This window comes from Anopheles darlingi, chromosome 3 (assembly GCF_943734745.1).
Source record: "Anopheles darlingi chromosome 3, idAnoDarlMG_H_01, whole genome shotgun sequence".
Lineage (NCBI taxonomy): Eukaryota > Metazoa > Arthropoda > Insecta > Diptera > Culicidae > Anopheles > Anopheles darlingi.
This window is the reverse complement of record NC_064875.1, coordinates 23,253,348-23,271,714: the sequence shown is the minus strand read 5'-3', so window position 1 is coordinate 23,271,714 and position 18,367 is coordinate 23,253,348. Positions and strand designations below refer to the sequence as shown.

Below are 18,367 nucleotides of genomic sequence, written 5' to 3'. Positions count from 1 at the left end.
GGGGGTAAGCGTGAGATAGTGCTGCGCGAGTCAAGGGATTAGCGTGTGCCGCGCGTGTGCTGGAGACAATGCTAGGTTCGTGATCCGTACTCCCGGGAGTTCGCGTACGGCACACGTTAGTCTGCGTCATGGTGCGTCGTCGTCGTCGTCGTCGCCGTTAGGTCTTGGTTGCTGGTATAATTAGACACTTGAACACTGTGCACCACACTGTCTTTGTAGCATTCGTCGAAACGAGATTTTTGTTTTCTTTGTTACACGCCGGCTGCTGGTCTGACCCCAAGGCAAGGTCTCGTATCGCGTGTCGTAGTGTCCGGCATCATCGTCGAAGGTGTCGTTTATCGTCGGTGCGTCGTCTTCGACGCTGTGCGACCACCGACTGGACGTGGAGTCTCGTGGAGAAACAAAGGGAAGTAATTAACCGTGAGACAGCAGCAGCAACAACGGGGGCCGTTTCGTGCCTGTCGTTGATTAATTAAGATGTTGGGGCAATACATCCACATCGGATCGGATGGAGGGGTGAAGATCGATCGACGGAACCATCGGCAAAAAGGCACCTTGACCATCCGAACGCGAATCTGGGAAGCGTCTTGCGATCGGTGATGCGATGCAACCGTTCGCTTTACATCGTCGTCGGATGGGCTGCCATTCACTTCCTGACGGGTGCACACCGCAACCCGAGGGGGAGAACATTGCCGGCGTCGGTTCTGGGTTATATAATTGAGACACTTTTAGCACCAAGTGGCCAAGAGTTGAGGTGAGTCAGCGGTTAGTGCAGTGCGAGACTGTGTTTGGTGTCTGCAATGTTTGTTAGTTTGTTCGTAGCAGATCGATTGATGCGAATGCAAGTTGACGGTTTGAATGTCGTTGTGTGTTTATGGTGAATTTTATGGACATGATTTGTTTTATTTACTTATTTGTATTTTGTTGCGAGTATTTGTTGCGCAATTCCAAAACAAATTTACTATTACTGTTAGTGCTTAGATTGGGCTTCGTTCGCTTTTTTGCTGTTTTCTTTTATATTGCGTCTGTGGTTTCGTCTCTAGATGTGTGACAACCTCTGCAATAATCATAATATTCATTTCATTACACTGCTATCTTTCACTAATTCAGCTCAACTGGAAAAACACTTAATATTTTCTAACAAACTCGCGTGTACTCTTCATCATATTCTCTTGTGCTACGTCTAGTATAAAGCCGTTACACTTGTACAGATCTGTATAGAATTGTCGTCAAGTATAACGGAAATTATATTAATCCATTCAAAACTATTTTTGTAATTGAAAATGAAACGAAATAAGTCAATTTTAAATGGAGTTCGAATTGTTATTTCAATCTCCTTAACCGAGACTGAACAGTCAACAGCTAAAACACCGGTTCATATTTATTACCTGACATAAAACACAATTCTTTTATCTGTTTTGTGGTCTGCAATCGGTTTGCTCAAATGCGCGATGTTTAGACAGTTGCAACCCCATCTTACAATCGCACTGATACACAAGGCCGTAGGCACTAAACCAATTAAAATTTATCGCCAATGATAGTTACTTTCGTCTACTGAACCATTCATGAACTGTTTTAGTCGCAATAGGCTCAAGTTTGAACCTTTCATCAAATGAAACCCCTACAAATAAGTAACCCTCAGCGTTTAAACAATTGATGATTTTGTGTGTGTTTCAGTTCGAATTTTTAACAATAAAGTTGCTCTAAAACGAAAGGCAGCAAAGCAATCTCTTCAAGGATACTCACATAAACGCAAAGCGGTATTTGCATTCCGGCGTTCAAAGCAGCAAAACGGTACCACGTCCCCGTATATCGTTTACCTTATTTGAATGCAATAACAAAAGTGAAGCCGAAGCTCATTACGCACTTCTCCCCTTTACGGTATAACCATCCTTCACACATTACCGCTAGTCCGCGGTACTGCGTGCCACCACAACACAAAGGCAAAAGGGGCAAAGGAAAACATTTTAACAAACATTTTAATTAAACCCCATAAGCACCACCGGGCAGAAGGTCCGCCACGAAATCGAAACATAACGATTGCGTGACGAAGCGTGGTCCCCAATGCATGACCGTCGCAGGCGCCACCGACGAGAAGACGGACAACCGGACACATTGGCGGACGGGTGTACGGGTGAGAAATTCGCCACCTTCGCCACGAAGCAAAGCAGAAGAAGAAGAAGAAGCAGAAGCAGAAGGGAAGTTACGACAGCGCCGGGACGGTGGGCACACACGCTACGTCCTTGAAGGTCCGATCGACCGACGCGACCGGCGCTATATAACAGCAGCTGATTCCGGAGAGATCCCTACTTGAGCCACGATAAAGTCGCTTCATTATCGACCTTTGGCGTGATGGTTGGCAGTCGGTCTTTTTGGGTTTTTGGCTCCCCCCTTGGCCATTACTATTCTGGTCAGGTAACGGGTCCCGCGTACCGTCCTCCCACGTGATGGCCAAACGCCATCACCATCAAGCAACAAACACGCTGGAGTACGCTGGAGTGAGTGTCACCAATCCCCGGGTACGATCGACCTTGCCGATGCTCCCGCCGTTGGAATTGAAACATTAAAACTAATAACCGCACCGCATGGGAGTTCATCAACGAGGGGCAGAGGGGAGGAGGGGGGAGTCTTTGTGACAACCTTTAAGCATCGTGACCGGACCGGTGTGGAGGTGGCCGAAAAAAGAAGCACTTCGATTGTCGACGGATGCGCCCGGTGACACATGACCAACGCCAACGACTAACGTTCGCGGCACGACTGTTGGGCAATTCCTTTGCTGGCGGTTGCGGAATGATGGCCTCTGCTGGCTGCACGCAATGCCTGGCAACGGTTCATTGTATTGCTATAAACCAGCAGGCGGTGCGTTCAGTTCAGCTATATTTTATGTTCACCATCGAGTTCACCTTTCTGCGCGACATTTCGTCTTTCGCTGAGGGAGTGGCTCTGATAGGTGAAGGTAGTCTTGGAGGCACACGTGGTTCTAATTACTCACCGTTGGTAGCGTTGACCTAGCGACGACTTGGACGTTCTATCATTAATCACCTGCCTGGAAAGACAAAAAGGAAGTCAATTAGAGTAGGCGGTGAAGGTGCACATTAGTTCAAATTGTTTGCCGGATGGCCACAAATGAAATGCTCTCTACAACTCATCCAGTAGAACACACTCCTTATGACTAACGCGACAAACTATCAGCTCCATCCGATGATGCGTTCGCCTTTGTCTAGGATCCTGGGGCTGTTGTTTTTAATATGAGTATTAATAGCACTCCTCGACCTTTCTACACGCGCGCGAGGACCATCAGTTCGAAGAAATCGATGCAGAGAAAAGCGACCCTCAACTATGTTAATTAGTTTTAGTCCGATTTTCCCCCAGACCAACAGGCCAAGACCGGCACGGGGAACAGAAGCAACAGTAGCAACAGTGGGTGCCTGTCTACCGGTTCGACCATTTCAATTATAAACATCCTCTCACAGCCCCTAATAACATCATAGCATTATAAACATATCGTTATCATAATCATCGTGCGCCGTTCGTCCCATCGTCAACCATCGGCAACATATTGCGCATCGGGGAGGGAAGGAAAACCAAACCACTGGCCGGCATTACAGCAGCACCGCCGGTGCCCGTGGAAAGTTTGAAACGAAAAGTTCCACACACTCCGACCCAAGAACTCGCTTGCGCACTGAGCAAACTATGGCAAACCGGGGTGGTGGGTCGTGGAGCCCGACCACAAAATTTCATTTTCTCTACCTCCCCAAATCCCATCCCATCCCGGTCGCTTGGTCGCAGTGATGAAAGGCCAGTTATTTGTGGAGGGAAACTATTTCTGGCCAGTGCGAAAACCGGGCGAGGTGGGCGCTTTCGGACCTTTTCGGTTTGGAGCGAACTTTCAGGTGCTGACAGAAGGATGACCCCGATGCCCTTTTTGAGGGGAGATCGTGCATGCCGTGGACGTGGTGTGTGGTGCAGGGATTTTGGGGTTTCTCCGACCAGGCAGGGCGTAAGTTTAGCCAAATAACGAAGAATAAATCTTCGCAAAACATGGGCTCTCGTGTTTTTTGCGAAGGGACGGGGGATGTACAAAGCGATAGTAAAAGATAGTTTTGGTTTCGGTATTTCCGCTCACCAGTTCACCGTGCCGCCCTTCCGTTGCTGCTATTGGGATAGTATCCGTTGTGGAATGCCGTTGTGCAGCACAAGAAGCGAATCGATTGGCGTTCCAAGCTACGACCTCTACGGACCTACGGAGGTGATCGATTGACTTGCGGAAGGGAGAAAAAGGGGGTTGAGAATTTGTGCGGAGTGGGTTTGTTGTATAGTTTGCCGCCGCTTGGACCCTCTGAGTGGAAGTTTGTGAGTTATTTTTTTACGCATCAAAGACTTTGAGGTTTCCAATGCGATATGTTACGTTATCAGGCCACCATTCCCTAGTGCAGCCATTCCTTGGTGGCCTAGGCATATGGAACTATCTTTCAACTAGGGACACCATACACGACAGGGAGTTATTGCGGTGATTTTCTGGGGATTTAGTTCTATTCAATAAGCCGTTATGCGTTTTATACCTGAATGTTGTTCACGACAATTTCTAATGTATACCATTAGTCCATGTGTTCAAACAAAACATGGGATCCGTCTATTAAACTAGCACCTGTGTAGCATTAAACTTGTAGAAATGGCTAAGCTTGAGGTAATTAACAATCGCACTCAATTTGTGTAGTAAAATTAATCTAAATTATCATTTTGGGTATATTGGACCACATCATGAAAAAACTTTAACAAATTCAACTGACCACAAGCTGCCAATCATTGGACTCATTAATGTTTCGACGAAAGGCGTTTTGTAGTCCCTTTGATCTATCGATCTGTATGTTTTTTTTTAAAAATAATCGCATCATTGCATTGCTGTATGCTGTGATCCTCTACGCTTTCTTTTCTAAAGATCTCTAGTTAGTAATTTAATATGATATCATGGACAACACATGAAAATTGGCGTTCAAAAGGCTGTCGTCGTTACAAGCTTAATTCACCTTCCTGAATCGATCAGAATTCTTAAAATTCCTATGGTTGGAAAGACTAAAGGAAACCTTATAGAAAGCATTACCGGCTCTTTGAAGCAGCTGCAGAAGCTGCTTTTAGTTTACCCAAACTATAGCTAAATTTCAAAAGCTATGCTCACATTTAAGTCTCTTTCTCGACTTAAGCAACTAGAGGAGCTTCAGTGCTGGATGATTGACTCCGGGAAAGGTTTCCCAATCTTAAACAAATGAAATATTGAAAGCAGAAGATACTCTATTCAAGTAGTATCGCTTAGCGTAAGCGGATTGTACGTACAAATCTCAAAGAACTATTCATGTTAAGAAGAAGAAGATACACGAGAAAAGCTTACCGTTGCAAATCATAGATTTGATTCTGGATCACGGATTTCTTTACTAGTTTCGAGACAATTAGTAACAAGCGTTGGTTACGTCATTGATAAAACTTAATCATTCGCTACGACCAGATCTGTTCGGTTTTTAGTAGTTACCGGTGGTAATATCATATTAGAGAGAGAAATGCAGACACAAACAAAATGTGTAATGAAATTAGCGTTAACGCAGTATTAAAACATTTCCAACCAGTTTGAAATGATAATGTAACGATGAATTAATGATGGATTTTGTATAAGAACTTAATGGCAAAAATGAAATACATTTTAATATTTTCCACTTTCACTGTTTTATCAATCTTTTTCTGAATTTCACCAATTGTTTCAACATGCACCGATAGATTTATGCTACATTTATTGTTGCATTTAGATATTTCTTTTTCGCTTCAAGCGTACATTAGGATACCGTTTTGGACAAACGAAATCGTACCGAAAACTGTCATCACTTTCGAGTTCAACACACTTTAAACCACAACGCATCCCCGCATATGGTAGTAAATTAAAGCAACGCCGTTCACGGCGTCAGTGAAGCTTTACAGCCCTTTTTCCAAGGCAGAGCAGAGCTTTACTGCCCCAAACGCGACTCACCCTCGCCGTCATCGTCGTTGGCGTCGTCACATGGCAGTTTTATGGCAACAGATTTATCGGGGTGAGTCTCGTGGCTTACGCTTAAGGATTGCCTGGCTCTTGTGGTACGACCACCAAAAAACGCTACATTCTCGCGGACTTACAACGCATCGCTTGCGTGAAACTGGTCGGGCGAAAAAGATTGCTTCCGAAAGTTGATTCCGATATGCCACGTTTGTGTGCGTGTGCCCTGGTCTAACCTGAACGGTTACCGTTGCTTAATCCGTGCGGAACCAGGAATTTTTGTGTGACTTTTCTTTTCCCCCCGTTTTATCGGGCTAAATCGGTCCGACCCGGGGGAAATTTTTGGAGCCAAAAAAACCTATCGAAGGAAAAGAAAATCATTTCCAGCTTTATTACCGAGCAGGGGAGAGAACGGTGGTGTGAGCATTAAGTCCACGACAACGACGCAACAACGACGCGGTTCGCTTGAGAAGGATAAAGGATCTGCTGCTCTCTTTCTGTCTCTCTTTTCCTTTTTCTCTCTCACTAGTAAAGGACGTACCCCGATAGGTAATGAACGGAAAAGTGGTCATAAATTTGGGGCCAGCCAAAGGCACTCCTGCTTGGCGTCCTTTATGGCGCGGTGCGCCAACTTCACTACTCCCTGCGGCCAGCAGCCAGCAGCAGAAGCAGTAAACCGCAGATTGGTGCTGTTTGTTAAACAATCGTCACCGGCGGCATGGAGGAGGGGACAATGGTGGTTTGTTAGAAACGGGAAAGTCGTCCCATTCGGTAGTTGCTAATCGCAGTAGTTGGTGCGCCAACATCACCATCGTTACCACCCGGTCGTCAGGCCAGCTGAAATATGACCCAAAATTTGTAAGCAATAGTTCACGCTGCGGCTGAGCTTCGATATTGATTTTCAAAGTGTCTCTACGGTTCGGGTTTCCTGGGTAAAACTATGGTGTGGCGGCATTCCACGTAAAGAGATTATTATGGTCAGGACCCCTCAGGTCAGGAGTATCCGTTTTCTACCGCGACTTCAGTATTGAATTCGCCTACTTAGTGTAAAGTGTGTAAAGAGTGTGCTTAGAGAAGGAAAAGTTGGAATTGTGGACTTTTTTTAAAACTCATATTGACTGCATCATCGCCATGCAATGAACACCCTTTCTCCCCTCGCCGAGTAACCTTCTCAAGGGGTTACACACAGCCAAAAATGGCTTACCATTAAATGCTTGCGTAGATTCGAGCCAAAATCCATCGTCGCAAGCCTCATTGCCGGCGCAATTGCAGCATAACCGATCCGGTAGCACACCGAAGCAGCGAGCCGTAAGCGAGTCATTCCCTTTCACCGCCAGTGCGCGCGCTCGCGCCAGCGGCAACATTGACATTGAACATACATTTTCGCGGTCAATCGGTGCCCTCCAAGGAGCCCTCCGATGCCTTATGCATCGACAATGGACTCGAAGCGCCGCCATTTGCCATTTTCCGTTTGCCAACCAACCAGTAGCCGATTTGGAGTGCCACCAGTTATTGCTGCTGCTGTTGCTGCTACTGATGGCCAACGGCAGTCGAGCCCCTCTAATTGAACTCTAATTAAACAGGATGAACCGACAGATCTTTGCGATCTCGAGCGATCAACCAAAACGGGAAAAACGCGATGCAAAGGTCGCGACATTGGCCGTGGCTTTGAAAAGTTCTGACGAGTACTTTTTTTGTCTTCTAACACCCTAGCCCCGGGTCCATACGCCGACTGAGTGACACTAAATTGTTCTAAATTAGTCGTGCGTTCTTCACCCGATTGGCCAGTTTTGTTGTGGTGGGCCGCGACCCTAGAACGAGGGCCGAAGGCACCTCGATGGCGATAGCATTGCCGGAGAAACATTCCTAAAACGATGATTAGCCGAGCTACTAGGTTAAGGCTAAAGACGAGCGCGCGCGCGCGCCCCTGTTGCGACTAAGGTCCACTGTGACAATATGTGACGAGCTAGATGGATCGCTTCCTTGGCCCTGGCCGACGAGAAATGTCGACCTGCGGGGCGCGATGATGCGAGATGCGTGTAGTGTCCGTGGCCGACGCACAAATCGTGTTGAACCATGGACAACGATAGTTCGATAATTTTGCCGCAACAGCAGCAGCAATCAACCGACGGCGGTGGTGCTGAAGGTTAGGTGCATGTGAAGGTCTTAGCCGGACCATACGGATCGGATCGTCTGCCGGTGCGCGCGCACGTAAAAGGTACGTTTGGTAAATAAAAATGTTAAATGGATGGCTCGAGGGGTAGGTAGTGAGGGGGTATTGGCTTTAACTGGCGTCAAGTAAATGTTTAATGTGCGACCATAAGGGCCTTCTGTGCAGGCACTGGCCACCAAGGTGAATCTGGTTATTATAATCTGGTTAATCAACGTATTAATTTTTTTTTGGGGAGATACAATTAAATGATGACCTTAGTGCACAACAGACACTTGTGGTATAATATGCAGCACGTCTGTCACGTTAAACAATTGACAACACTTGCATCAAATCCCACCCAAAATAACAGTAACACTCACACACAACTTAAATAATCGAATTATAAAGCAATATTCCCGACCGAAAACGTCACAATGGTTCACGCATTCTAGCGCCTAATACTACTCTCCAGCATCTCAATTAGCATCCTTGTGGGTGGTGGGTTGGTGGGTTTCCAGAGTTCACGATGGTACTTGAAGATAAGAAGAAGAAGATGCTATCAAATGTCAGCACCAACAGCCTCGGAGTACCATTAGGCGCGCCATTGTTAAACGTTCCGTCGTAAACGTCGGGACCCTTTCAGGTGTTGCAACACCGCGATTCGTCCTAATAGCATTTTGATATCATCCTTCTGCAGAACACATACACACTCGTTTCCACCAGGTTGAAGGTTCCAGTCGGCTGGATTGCACGTCGGGCTCGGGAAACAAAGCGCCAACGCGTGTGTGACGTGAGGTTCTGTTGTCGTTCCCCTTCTCTGCCAATCACGTCCCCGGCCGTTGTCGTCGTCGTCGTCGTCGTGATCTTGATAAATCCCAATAAACATAATTACACTTTCAAACCACGGGCACACTTGACCTGATTTGTGGCTGGCAGGGTGGTTGGTACTCGTATGGTGGTATAGGAAGCTGGAAGCTGAAGCAGTATTCGCTGGAACGGAGCGTACACACAGCACAACGTGATTGTTGAATTGGCAGGAAAGGGAATCAATTGCTGCAAAAGCGTCATCTGCTGTCGTGGCAGCAGCAGCAGCAGCAGCCCCAGCAGTTGCTCTGTATCGTGGATCTTTTATCGATGCCGATCCCTTTTGCCGTCGCGGCCCTTACGGGGAGACTGCATCGTTCTATCGATGGATCCATCGGTGAGCTGATGCAGAACGAATCAATGGCGCACGGAGAGTCTACTAAGTGGGGAGTGGGATTCCGTTCCGATTGCATAGCGAATCGCGTTGCAAATCGTGCCGTGTAGATCGTCGTCTAATGGTTTTTGAATGTGAATCGATGCGGGACTTGTTTCTCGGGAAGGAAGGAACACGCTGGAAGGACTTCCAAAGGGTATAGATGTCTTTAGGAATTGAAGGTGAAATATGCAACAGTATTTGATGGGTGCTTTGCGCGCCTGGTGACTCCTTATCACACCAGAAACATCCGAAGATACTGGTATAAGTATATACTTCTGCAGCTATACGTAGACAGTATCCGAACGATCAGCTGTGACTCCACAGAAGATGGGTGTGAATCCAAGCTCCTCACAGTGACACCACACCATCCTCCCCGTTCGTAAGGTGTCAGAAGGTGTGCACACACACACTCGTACACACACAGATGAAGCGCTTACAGCATTCGTTGCGCTGAAATCGGAACGTACTTGAGATCAGCTTGAGTTAGCCCGCTAGCCAGCCAACCAGCCAGCTTGCCAGTGCGCTAGCTGCCGCCGGAACTGGTTGCCCTTGAAACTAAACGCCACGTGCCCCCGCAGACCACCGCGGCCAGCCTCCCCACATACTAGACTAAAGCGGTTTCCCATCCGCAAACATCCGCTCATATGATGATGGTGACCTAGTGCGGGTGCGACGTACAGACATAGAGTGACGGGGGGAGTGTTTGCCTCCTGGCAGGCACTACTCCCTCCACGCGAGGAGGTCTCATACGGAACAGGTCCATTGGTGTGGCAGGCAGGCCGGCGGGAAGGTTCCCTCGTAAGCCATTACGCGCTAAATGGTCGCTTTGCCGCGTTGCTCGCGCTTACCGGGAGTCCTTTGTTTCGATTGCGCGGACCAATTAGAGGGTAAGAGCTACGTGATTTGGTTCGTTCGCATTAAGGGTATTTTATGTGATTTGGTTTCTTTTGCAGAAGGACGTCACCCTTTTCTACAGCTACGTTATCCTCCACTAAGTTTCTTCTCAGACCTATTATGAGTTTTGTGTTTTAGATTCCTACTAGAAAGGTTCTGTGCCTTACTGTAGAGACCTATTATGGGACCTAGATTCCTGTACTGTAGAGACCTATTATGAGTTCCGTACTTTAGATTAAAGTTTAGATAAGTTGGAGAGAGAAATTCGACTTCTTTTTCAATCAGAATCAAGCAAAGACTTCGCTCCATATAAACGGCAGCTAAATCAAAAGTAAAACAGCAAAATATAGCAAGCATGTAAAATGCTACTTAACCACCACTAGCGCATGACAGACGGAGATACCACGCCGCGCACGATGCCATTCGTTCACCGATGGTTCGGTGCAATGCCTCAATCGAATAAAGAATACATGACCTACCTACCCCGGCGGTTAGAGCTTCGCTTCTCCAATAAATAACGAGGGCCCAGTGCCAAGCCTGCCACAGGTCCGGACGACTTCTGTTGAGCAGAAATTGGATTGAAACCCTCGCGAGTGCGACATTGCCCATCCCATCCCGTCACACAAGACAAAGGGACAAGACAAGCGACAACAGAGACATGTGTAAGACCTCAGCATGGTGGTGGTGCTGATGGTGGTCCGCGATCGATGCTAATGTATGACAAATTCATGAAGCAATTTGCAGATGTCGGTGAATTTTTGCCACCGTCCGCCAGCCCGCTACCTCCTCGCATAAACGATTGCAGGTGACAAACGATGCCGGCTGGCTGGCTGGCTGGATGGCCGTGTTGGATGAGGAACCATCGGGCCCTTCTGCTCACACGCTTCTTGGGACCACTAAGGTAGGGTGGAGGGAGGAATGCAGCATTTACAAGTACTCGCGGTGCGGCCTCAGCCTAAGGTACGTCCTCGTACCGCGTTGGTGACGGAACCGAACGAATGAATAATTCACTTGGAATGGCTTTGGCACCACCGCTTGGCTTGGCTGTCCGCTGCTTGTGTTTTGTGTCGGAGAGGAGGCGCCGTGACCGACATACGGTGCACATATGGATGCGATGATCAGACCTGCCCAGCCTGAAGTCGATTTCGGACCAAAAATGCGAATCGAATGCGATGCACACTACTGTGCACTGTGTGCTCGCACACCAGTAATGCGGCGATGGCATTGCACTGGAAAGATCGATCAGAAGAGAAACACCGACACCGAGGTAAGGCACGAGAAGGAAGACACCGAAGATGGTGTGGCACGTGCCGGGCACTTGGGCTTCAAAAGGAAATGGATAGCCTCAGGCGGCAGTCCAGAGAGCCACCGTGAATGACAGCGTGAAAATTAGTTTTCCGCTGGTGGGAAATCCAACGTAGCGCGCAATCGTACGCGGGTGCTCGCGTGGCACGTTCCAGTAGCCAGAGTGGCAAGGGAAGTACAGCGGCGGGGTGACCACACGCGCAATAACACTGCCACTGGCACACAGTTGGTCACATTAGTCATTTTTATGTTTTCCAGCAGCCGAGAACATTAGCATAAATATGCATTACGCCGGTGGTAATGCGCGTGGTCTGGCCTTACGGCTGCACTGCACGAAACGGCCGCGTGAAAGCCAGGAAGTGCTGCTCCAGCAACACGCCAGAGAGACGTTTTTCTGCTTCTGCTGCTTCTGTCGCACTCGCCGCGGAGATACCGAGGATACGACGTACGAGTCGGGGACATTTCCTTCGATGAAGCAAGACATATTACCGGGCGACAGAATTTATGGGGCGCAACCTCGACGGTGGCCACATCACGGAACGAACGATACGTTCTCGCAGCTCAACGCTGATGTAGCGTTGATGTGTCGGAGGAGGAGGAGAAGGAGGAGCGTTCTCTGTTCGAAAACCGACAATATCTTGAATGATGACATTGACAGCATGATCTATTGTGCCATAAAGACAGCGAGTGAGTGAAAGGGAAGCGAAGGCGAGAAGAAGAGAGGAGAGGTCGAGCTGATATGGGGAACTGGCTTTTCGAGCGTTGTTCGAAAGTAAATCAGAAAATGATGTTTGGTAGGGATTGGAAAATTGTGGGGAAATGTTTCTGCGGTCGTGCTGCTATACTATTGAAGTAGGCTTCTGGTAGCATTGCTCGGGATGACGAATGTGTTCAAATGGTAAGACTGTTGGTTGTCACACAGGAGGCTGTAGTTCTTGAGACTCTTCTTGCTGTCACTTTGAACTATCATTTATTTGATTTGTCTAGTAGTGTCAGTTATCGACTATATTTTCTCTAAAGGACTATTTTCTGGCATGATACGACATTAAAACTTCTCTTAAACATATTTGCCGAACTGTTATGACGTCTGTCGTGAGTTTTTTTTTGTGGAATCACGCTGGGAGGATCCCAGGATTGTTGATTCACTTTTGTCTGCAGAATTGGGTGTTTGTTACACTTTTCGGCTGTTTTATTTTGCTAAAATCAAGGTAAAAGTCCCCCAGTAACATTTGCATACAGTATATTGAGTTGAGGTTGGAAATTTCAAGACTTTCGCGATTTTTCTCCAGCCAAATCGGGTTTTAATAATAAGTGTGCAGATTTTTTTTGTGACAATTGTGACAAAAAATTTACCACTAAATAAACAGACTGCAATGATTAAAACGCTGTCAACAGAATTGTAAAATGTCCACTAGAGGCGCAGCAGTGATTACAAACGTGTGTCCACATTCTAAATGGATGGGGCTTTACCTAGTAGGAGATATGACCTATTGAGAGAACTGAACCTTAAGTAGACGAAAAACTGGATCTAAATATCTGTGTACAATGTAGCTGTCTTGCTCTGTTTAGGTTGTTGCAGATGAGTTGTACATGTGCAATCCAACATTTCATCCAAACCTCGTTTAGAAGATGTAGCATCGCTTGTTAATCTTGTTTCCTTAAATGACACTTGCCACACAATCTAACCTTCAGCGGCTCCACAAGCACTCGCCGCCTCTGATAAACGACACCAAGGAGCTCAAGGCAACAACACGCAAAGTCGTCTCCTCCGGAGTCGTCGTATTGCGCATTTTTCAAAAGACCTGATGACCCGCAACCAACATACCATGCTTCCTCTTTGGGAACGACATTGCACATAAGAAGGCAACAAGCGACGAGACACCGACACACACACAGTAAGGGCAGAAGATCAACTCTCCGGTGCCGCCGGATCTGTAGTACACGCCATTTACGAGAACATATGGTAGCAGCCAGCCAGCCAACGATCTCCGATCACACCAGAGTTAACACTCTGCACACAAAAACGTGCGCACACGCAGGCAACGTCCCGGGGTCAGTTCTGGGTCAGGGTCAGTTCTACGTAAACAATCCCCAACGCCAGAAGAGAGGCACTATCCTCCGCGTGGCACGCGTGACCGATGAAGAACCAAACCATTTATCAAACGGTCACAACGCGGGGTTGTGAAAAGTGACACCTCGTAAATTGAAGCAAAGGCTCTGGCGCTCATTGCGCAACCAACAACCCAGTACCGTTGGTGGAACAGTGCCGGCGACGGTTGTGGTTCCGTGCCTTGGATGGCACGTGCCTCAATGCAAACCACCACCATCATCGCGCGCGTGTACGGATGGTACGCTCTGGTGTCTAAAGATGGACACTGGATCAGCACTCCATAGGAGGCGCGGCCACCGGTAGGTCCGGCCCTTGTATGCGCGGCCGAAGCGTACTACTTGGCTTGGAATTTGAATTTTGCTATCTGGATCCACCGCAGGGCGAACGGATGCGGTCCGTTGCACGACTGCAACCATCTATCGATCCTCCTGTGTTGCAGCGGCAGCAGTTCGATGGCCTCGACGGTTCCGAGGTCCGTGGCCCGGGTTTGGAGTGTGTGTCTTCGATCGAAATCGAAAACTCCTTGAGGGCGAGCACCGCGGGGTCCGTTGCCACCGCGTGTCCAGCGTTACGGTCCAGCGAGGAATGTGTGGTGCACAGTTTAATGGACTGCTTACATTAATTCGATGCGCTTTTGGAGTCGCTTTGGTCTCGATGAGCTCGTGCGGTCCCGGCCGGTCCGGTTTCGTTTTCGTTTGCAAATCAATTGCTGCTGCAATCCGCTCGTTCGGACCTTCACCGTTGGTTCGTTCGATTTTCCGGCCGTTGTTGAGATGTGGTTGGTCCGGCCGTTGTTGGGTGAGGGAAACATTTCATTACACCGTTACACGAATGGATGATCAAATTCGTTAACGATTTGTTGGTTTTTGGGATGATGGCAAGAAGGTAACGGTGAAAAAGAAGCATTCAGCAATTGGTCCTCGCAAGTCGACCAACGGACTGCTCAATGCAGTGGACCATACCGGACCGAAATGGGGGTTCGCTTCTGTGGAATTACCGCCCTTGTGGAAGGCGACCTACCCTTGGAGTAACAAAGAATCCTTATGCCTGTTGTTGGCATCCGGAGATCTCGTCAAGGATTCGGGGAAGGATTGAAAAATTTGATGGACATACAACCAGACAGACCTATACTATGTTTCACTCTCGATTGGGAAAGCGTTTTTGAAAGGTGTTTAGTAACAATGATACCCCTCACTGAGCACATAATCATCTTTACGTCCACTGCCCCCATTGAAACTCAGTATGATGAAGGCGATTTACAAAAGATATTTTGTGAAACCTTTACCTCCATCCGAATTCAATTCGAAGCATCTATATTCGAGCTCCACAGCATCGCAAAATCAATTGGAAATCAATTTAGCTTTATTGATTTACGCGTAATGTCGTTTGGGGGGAGAGGAGGCTTTCATAAAATGCCAAAAAAGTGGGCAAAAAAACAAACCCCGAAAGGAAAACTCGGAAGAGGAACCTCAAAAGCTTACCCCCTGTATGCAAAGCAACCCATTGGACCGCATTGGGCCCGGGGGGATGTGGGAGGCTTTTTCCTGGCAAAGCTGAACACTACAGAGTGTGCAGCGATCCGTTTATGAAGTACTACCTGATTTAATCCTAACCTATCCGTCCCCTTGGACCCCTTCAGCGCTGATCCGGTGCCCAATTTTAGGGTTTTCCTGTTTTTTTTCTCTCTCTCTCTCCATTTTTCTTTTCATTTTTCCTTCCCCTGGAACGGTTCCGGTTTTGTCGGTAGGTGCTTGCTGGAGCATATAGTCCAGACCACCCCCGGGTTGGTTGCGGTGGGTTCATGAAAATGGAAGAAAATGCTGCGTCGATCGAATGTTAAATCTGACGGTAGGAACCTTTATCGGAGGCAAATATTGATCTCCATCGAAAGCGGGATACGTATCGTTACGATACGGTTTTAAGACAGTGAGAGTGAGGGTTTCAGATTCTCCGAAGAAAGATACCGTTGGTGATGAGCTTCGGTTGATTGATCTATCGTTGGAAGTCTATCGTCTTTTACTTCATTAGACAAACTTTAAACAAGAGCTATTTTTCGTTGAGTGATTATGGACGAAGTAAATTCTACAAAACTTCATAAATAAATAAGAACGATGAGGAAAATGTAAAAAAGAAAGAACAAATTAAGGTGCACACAGGAAAGAAATGAATCAAAAGAAGACAAGAAAACTTACAGTATCAAATTAATTAAAGACACCAATGATAAGGATCAAAAGGGGGACAACAGTCGTAAAATGAGTAAAACGAAATGTAATTATGCAAAACCAGTTCTAAATAAAGTGAAATGATGCAATAACAGAAGCAACAACACTATAAATTGTAAAATCGTAATAAAAACACTGAAATAAAACCGAAAGATAAAAATGAAAATATTCCACCACATAATTGAACAGATAACAAAACACACCGACAACTAATTGAAAGCAAATCAAACACAAAAGATCGCTGGTGAAAACGGGCGAGATTGCCTTGAATCTTTTTGGTTAACAAATGGCCTTCAGAGAAGCATCATCTGCAAATTGCCATTAGCCGGCCAAGTGTTCGCTTAACAATCAACTGAAACGAGGCTCCTCCATCACTCACTCAAACCTCCCCTCAAAAGAAAGCCCTTGATGTAACATAAATATGGTGGTGCTGGTGTGTAAGCGAAGCATGATTGATAATTTCTCATTATGAAACAAGCGGGCCGTACATCACCCGCTAAAATGGAGCCTGACATGACACTCTCAAGCCCTGGGTGAAGCGCGGTTAACGGTTTGCTTGTCATTAAAATTGGCCAACCATCCGACCGGGCCGGGGTTTTGGTTTTCTCGAGCACCTTCCGGTAGCGCGCCGAAGGTTTTGCCGAAATCTGAGAACACCATGGCACTGGCCTCGTCGCCACGGCGCCCTGGCACACCTTTTTACAGCCAATTAATTTACGACCCACAATAGATTTTCGCTCAAGCGGCGCGACTCTGCAAGAAGAAGACTAAAAATAAGAAGATCGTGCTGATGATGATGATGATGATGATGATGACGACGGGGACGCTGGTGGTGGTGGAGATGTGTTGCGCGGCCTGGCCGGAGGTCGAATGTCATGGCGTTGTCGCGCCCGACAAGCAGGAAACGTTCGGCGGAAAACTCATAAAACCTTATCGTAAGGGCAACACAAATTTCACGACCCACCCACCCACCCACCCATGGCAGCGGTTTTGAGGAGCGGCATTACGTGGCGTATTTATGTATTCAAACCGAGGTGGCCAAGGGGCCTGCCGAGAAAAGGACGCGATACGCAAACAATTGTCACTCACGCACCGGAGGCGTTCGCAACAACGTCTTCGCCCTCGCCAAGAAGATCCTTCCCTTCCGGGGGGAGGGTTGACCCGGGTGCTCCGGTGCCCTCCGAGGGGGAGGGGGAGACGAGTGCTCCGATGGCTGTTGACTTCAAAATGGGAAGAAATGATTGAATATAGATTGGGTGTCGACCCTTTCTTGGCGATTAGCTCTCGGGTAGCGGAAGCAAACCTTTCCGAGGGTTCCAATTTTATTACTTTCCGAGACCACTTCAGGCACCTTCCCTTCCCTTCCATACTCCCCCTGGGGCGGCCATACGGTCGGTTGGTCGGTCGAATGGTCTCGCGTTCCGTGCGATTGTGCCGGATGTGTTGAGGACTTTTGCGTGGGCCAAAAGGTAATCAAAAGCCACTTTTCGTCGGGATAACAACGAGCGCAAGGCGGCAAGAAGCTGGGATGGGGGGAGGGTTTATCGCTCTTGCCACCAGCCTTTGCTTCTTCTTCTTTTACTTCGTCTTCTTTTTTTTCTTGCTTAGGATCTGTACGCCTTCGAGTGTTTCTTTAATCGAATTCCGGATGAATCGGCTTTCAGGAAGGAAGTGTGTACGTCACAGCTCGCCAAGGGAAGGCGCGCTTGACAATAGTTGCATACTTTACCATAAATTTAAATTCATTAACGCCCGGTTTAGCCAAGTTATCCGTTTCTGTGTATCGATAAAGCAAAACTTTAGTTCAACCGAATTCGAACCCGGTTTCTTGGGCGCCAAAGCAGCATAACTTCATTTCGCTCCTAAAGTGATTAAAGCCCGGCTCTGTTCGCCACCAAACAGAAAGAGATAATTCGTTTTATCCGAAGCAACCTCGCGAACCGACATGATAGCATTTGCAACGTCGTCCTTCACTCCCGGTTCAAGAAATTCGCCAAACTTCCACGGAATTCCCGGTCCCGTCGTTGCTCGGCTCCATTACTCCGTGCAAACCTGATTTAATTTGCCGCCTCATAAACGGTTTCACGCACGCATCATTTGCATTTTAATTCGCCCAGGGGGTGGGGCTCATCACACCGCATAATCGAAACCGGCGCTCACGGTCATACATATTTTCGAAATGTAATTAAAGGATATCCATCCCTCCATTTTTTTACCATGTTGCTGCTGCATTATCCCTCGGTATAATGACAAATCAGGGGACCGACAACGCAGGTGACCGGCATCGATGATGCTTGGGGCTGCGGCAGATTCGGGGATTAATCCGCACGCCCAAGCCCATTAATCACCATCAGGGCAACAGTCGCGCAGTGGTGTTAAGTAAATCCATTTTTCGGTTTGGTGGTGCTGGTCTGGTGGAGAATCCATC

General features: G+C 47.6%; 1 protein-coding gene across 2 annotated transcripts in view; it reads right to left on the bottom strand.

Annotated features, from left to right (window-relative positions):
• Nucleotides 1-18,367, bottom strand: part of LOC125956585 (Ig-like and fibronectin type-III domain-containing protein 1) — a 104,106-nt gene that overhangs the window by 59,961 nt on the left and 25,778 nt on the right. For both annotated transcript variants that reach the window (XM_049688620.1, XM_049688621.1), the window contains exon 4: nucleotides 2,993-3,046. The gene's annotated coding sequence lies outside the window, so the exon portion shown is untranslated. The remainder of the gene's footprint in view (nucleotides 1-2,992; nucleotides 3,047-18,367) is intronic.